Source organism: Thermobia domestica, unplaced genomic scaffold (genome assembly GCF_964235325.1).
Source record: "Thermobia domestica unplaced genomic scaffold, izTheDome1.hap1.1 HAP1_SCAFFOLD_2341, whole genome shotgun sequence".
Classification (NCBI taxonomy): domain Eukaryota; kingdom Metazoa; phylum Arthropoda; class Insecta; order Zygentoma; family Lepismatidae; genus Thermobia; species Thermobia domestica.
Genome location: NW_027658041.1, coordinates 7,896 through 13,489, shown reverse-complemented (window position 1 = coordinate 13,489; position 5,594 = coordinate 7,896). Strand labels below are relative to the sequence as shown.

At 38.4% G+C, this 5,594-nt stretch overlaps 2 non-coding genes across 2 annotated transcripts; both read left to right on the top strand.

Annotated features, from left to right (window-relative positions):
* The first annotated feature begins 3,629 nt into the window (after positions 1-3,629).
* LOC145678294 (5S ribosomal RNA) lies at positions 3,630-3,748 on the top strand. Its single transcript, XR_014130345.1, has one exon. It is a non-coding gene; the product is annotated as a 5S ribosomal RNA (ribosomal RNA).
* Positions 3,749-3,925: 177 nt separating this feature from the next.
* LOC145678293 (5S ribosomal RNA) lies at positions 3,926-4,044 on the top strand. Its single transcript, XR_014130344.1, has one exon. It is a non-coding gene; the product is annotated as a 5S ribosomal RNA (ribosomal RNA).
* The last annotated feature ends 1,550 nt before the right edge of the window (positions 4,045-5,594 follow it).

Genomic DNA, 5,594 nt, shown 5'->3' with positions numbered 1-5,594 from the left:
CGTAAAGGTGTTGCCGTCCTATTAAATGAATAATATCAAAAGAAAGAAAAAAAAAGTAAAAAATTTCGCGCTCGTAATCAAGACAGAAAGCAACTAAAGGAAATCTTTGTTTTACGTCCCACGTTATGCCGCTTAGGCTAAAAGAGGCGCTGATTATGAGAAATGATTGAAATGGTGGTGGAATGAAGAAAGTGGGAGGAAACGGGAGAACCCCGCGGTAACCCACCGCACATAGTTTTTGTCCACCATAAAGTTAACTTGGCGGGGGCTCAAGACAGAAAGACGGTTGGAAAAACAAATAAACGATGTTGCATCCCGTAAAAATGTTCGCGACCTATGAAATCAATATTTTTTCTTAAAGAAAAAAAAGAATTAAAAAGAGAAAAAAAGGTCAAAATTTCGCGCTCGCTTCGCTCGCGATCAGCAGAGAAAAGAGGACGTGACGCACCCCTAAAAGTGTTGGCGACCGATTGAATAAATATTGTGGGTAAAAAAAAAAAAAAAAAAAAAAAAAAAGTCAAAAATTTCGCGCTCGCTTCGCTCGCGATCAGCACAGAAAGAAGGACGTGACGCGCCCCTAAAGGTGTTGGCAACCGATTCAATACATATTGTCGGTAAAAAAAAAAAAAAAAAAAAAAAAAAAAAAAAAAAAAAAAACGCTCGCTTCGCTCGCGATCGACATGAAAAAGGCAACGACGTGACGCCCCGTAAAATTGTCGGCGACCTATTCAATCAATATATTCGGTTGAAAAACAAAGTCAAAAGTTTCCCAATCGCTTCCCTCCCGATCGACATAAAAAAAAAGGCAACCCCTTCACCTCTCCTTATGCATTCATCAGTAAACATACAACCATAGATCACAATACCACTCACATCACCTATCAGTTCTCCACGTCCATCAAGATCCAATCATCGCCCTGGCCCTTTATGATGATACACAACATTACATGTTATTGTGTGCATTGCCCCGCGTTACAATACATGACCAAAAAAAAGAGAAAAAGAGCTGCACTGCCTTCAGTGTAGACATGTTCGTATTCGTAGAAAATGATTTTAGGTACACGATAGTACAGTAATCTATCTTCACATGCTTCAGATGTGAACGATACCTACACATGAAGAGGGCTCCCGAGGTTTCCTTTTCCAATAGGATGGAGCTCCACCACACTTGCAGAATGACGAGAAGTTATGTTAATAAATATATCCCAGAGTGTTTCGTAACTCGCCCTTGGTCCTAATGATGAAGCGTTCTTCAGATGGCCCCGATGTCTCCACACATGATACTATGCGACTTCTTTTCACGAGGCTCTCAAAGATCACGTTTGTGTCCTAACATTCTCTGCAGATATGACACAGCTGCGATAGCGGATCACAGAAGCCTTTCCTCTCCTTACAAGAGACGTGTTCATTCGAGTATGTGAGTAATTCGACTATCGATTAAATATCTCCCGTGTCACGATAGTAGTCACTTTCAATTCTTCTAACGAAGGTAAGAAAAAATGCTATACAAACTTCCTTTCGGTATATAAAGGATTAGGGGCCCAGAGAATATTTTCTTTCAAGAGGATACATTCTTTTTCGAACACCCTGTATATAGATCCTCTAATTATAACTGCAAACAAAATGTTGATTTTGCAATTGCTTCCATGAGAGAATATTCTGTGCACTTTCTTTCTGAAGGGCCGGGCCTAAACGTTTTCCTTAATCATTAAATTTAGTAGTTATCTACAATTACATAGTTTTCCATTGTTCTCAAAATAAAGATTTTTCTCTATGAATTGTTGAATGTTGCTAGGGATATTGAAGTAATTCTTTTTAGTGTTTTTTTCTTTACAATAATGTACTGAACGCCTGCATTAAGGAAGTTCGTGTGTCCATCTTGCAAAATGTTTCGTCTTTTTTCATGCCCACTAAGGTAAATATTCATTTTGCTCTTTTCTCTGTATGCAAACCACATTTCTTAAAGGCAACATTTTCATACAAATGTAGTACTAAAAACTTCTAATTGGCAACATCTGGGCTGCGAAGAGGAAAAAGAAAGAAATCTCGTACGTATTCGCGCGCAATTCGGAATTAGCCAATGAAAAGCACAAAAGCGGCCACCATCTCTCTCTCTTTCTTATTAACGGTTTTGTACTTTCTGCAGTTCTATCAGTGCTGCTAACCTCTTACTATATCATTGAATATGTATGTTTAGATATATATATATATATATATATATATATATATATATATATATATATTTTTTTTTTACAAAAAATCATACTACTACGGAATAATATTAAATGCCTTTAAACCCTCATTTCTGTTTGCACTTTCTGTTACACTACCTTCCCCGAACTTCTTTCAAGTTATTAAGTGCAGAACGGGGAGTTATACATATTTACTTGCGCTTTGACAATATCTGCACATTGTGTAATAATAGGAGACGTATAAAATAAAACTATATACTAATACGTATATATATATATATATATATATATATATATATATATATATACAGTACACATTCCACTATCCGAGGCTTTCCTTTTCTTTTCTTGCTGACGATAAATTACGCTTTTAGAAATGTTGTCTGAAAACAATAAGAATATGTGCAAAAAATACAATCAGAGGTAGAGGTCTTTAACAGGAAATAAGCAAGGGAGTTGAAAAATTTTTTATGCATGTAAAAAATATAGACATGAACCAACTTGTGAAATAAAAAGACCAGAAAACTACTCTTTCTAAATTATGTGTAAACTTTTTACCGAAAACGAAAGTTGCACGAAAGACTTTTTGTCCGTTTTTTGGCCTCCGGTGCTTGGGGTCCCTGATTCAATCCCAGCTCGTGCCGTGTGAACTTTGTCGTGCATAAAGACCGTGCTCATGGGTTTTCTCGGGTTTCTCCCGTTTCCTCCCACTTTCTTCATTCAGTACTCATCATCACCGTCTCCTTTAGCGTAACCGGTATAAGTATGCGACGTAAATCTAAATATTTCATTTCATTTCCCTTTTCTGCTCATACTGCTGATTATGCGCGATTATGCCAACATCCAACTCCGCGGATAATCGTGCGATTACTGTATATACAACTAATACAGATACAACTAATTATATTATCAGTTACAGTATCGGTTTTTATTTACTAATTTGCCTCACTTTATTTGCATCCCTGCAGTAAATAATTCTTATCGATAATAGTTAAAATGTATATTACATTTTAGTGCTTCACGACTGAATGATCATCTGCCTTACGTTATCTCGCAGCTGAAGAGAATGCTACACTGAAAACTACCTTGCGTTATAAAGGGTAAGTGAAACATATCTTAAAAATATCTTTCATACATTTCATTGTGTACATTAAAGAATGTAAGTTTGCCTTTTTCCTGTAATCAATACTTAATAAAGGATTTATTTTTATTTATTTATATACAATTTCATACGTGGTTCGTGATAGTAAACTCGATAGGACACAGTGGCACTATGAACATCCGAATCACTCATCATTCGAACATTCAAATATTTATTCGAATATTAGTATATTCCAAGTAATGTTAACGACGTTAATATGCTTGCCTTTATAGTTAATAATGTCAATTCTTACTTAAAACATACTTCCTTAACAGGACATTGAAGAAAAGGTAGTTGCCAACGGCCATACCATGCTGAATATACCGGTTCTCGTCCGATCACCGAAGTCAAGCAGCATCGGGCCTGGTCAGTACTTGGATGGGTGACCGCCTGGGAACACCAGGTGCTGTTGGTATACTTTTTCTAATTTTGTTTTTCACAAAGACGAATATTCTCACATCGTTCACCACGATAATTTCGTAATCATGCATTACTTAAAACAATTAGCAACGCTTTCCACGCGCTGGTCTTTTTGAGTATTCACCGACAAACCTACGTAGCTACAATAACTCACTCGAAGCCATATGCATTCGCCAACGGCCATACCATGCTGAATATACCGGTTCTCGTCCGATCACCGAAGTCAAGCAGCATCGGGCCTGGTCAGTACTTGGATGGGTGACCGCCTGGGAACACCAGGTGCTGTTGGCATCTCTTTTTCAAATTTCATTATCCTTCAAGTACGAAAATACTAGAAACATTAATTTTATAGTACTTTCAAGAGATAATTTATCAACATTATTTCATAGCGATTAATCGATATTCTAAGCGTTATACCCACTATTTCTTACACTAACAGCCTGTTTATTTGCACGGCACATTAAAATAACCTGATTTCCGATCCGTGTGCACCTACTACTATACTTAACACGGAATGTATTACCACTTTTTAAAAGTAAATTATTATGACTAAGTGTAGATCTCCGGCGAGTAAATGCCTTTCGTATACAAGCACGACACATCTCCGCTATGTGCTTTACTTTTTTACTAACAGCATATAGAAATTGGATTTCAACGTGTTTCTACATAACAGAATGAAGCAAATTTCGTGATTTAACTCTTTCGAATAATGTGTTGGTCCTGACAAGGACCGTTTGAAATGAAAAATCTTGAAGAAGATTTTTACTTAGAGCTTGTGTACTTGGTAACAGCCTTCGTACCCTCACTTACAGCGTGCTTGGCAAGTTCACCAGGCAAAAGAAGGCGCACAGCTGTTTGGATTTCCCGGCTGGTGATAGTTGACCGCTTATTGTAATGGGCCAAACGAGAAGCTTCAGCAGCAATACGCTCGAAGATGTCATTAACAAAGCTGTTCATGATACTCATAGCTTTGCTAGATATGCCAGTGTCAGGATGCACTTGCTTCAAAACTTTGTAGATGTAAATGGCATAGCTCTCCTTCCTCCTCCTCTTCTTCTTCTTATCTCCCTTGGAGATATTCTTTTGGGCTTTACCAGCCTTCTTTGCAGCCTTTCCGCTAGTTTTTGGTGGCATGATGACTCACTCGTTCAGCAAAATTAGATGTGTCCGCCGATTTATCGACTTCATTTAAATTACAGTACGTGTTTCAATTCGCGCCAACTGCCTTGCTTTTCATTTGATGCACTCGGGTGCACGCTTGAAGTAGTAACAAAACTGACTTGATTCATGCTCAGCCACATGAGTAAAATCATTGAACGTCTTCTTTACCGCCGTCTCCTGCAATTCACAGAAGAGCACCACTTACTTCCACCGCACCAATTTGCTTTCCGCCCATCCTTCGGAACAACGGCTCAACTTACGAGAATAACAGAGAAGATAATACAAAGCCTCAACGATAAGGAACTTGTCGTAGCCGTCTTTCTGGATGTTGCTCGAGCTTTTGATCGCGTCTGGCATGAAGGGCTCCTCTACAAACTGCATCATTTTGGCATACCATCGCCCCTCATAGCAATCATCCAGTCCTTTCTTCACCATCGAACTTTTCAAGTTCATTATGAATCCACGTTCTCAGAAACTCTGCCCATCGAAGCTGGAGTCCCGCAAGGATCCTGTCTGTCACCGTTACTATATAACCTTTATACTGCAGATTTTCCTACGACAACTAACACATATGCTGCCACCTTCGCTGACGATGCTGCCATTTTTGCCTCCAGCAGAAATATCAAATATGCTCAGCTCTGGGTCCAACGTCATCTACATCGCATCGAAGACTGGACCAC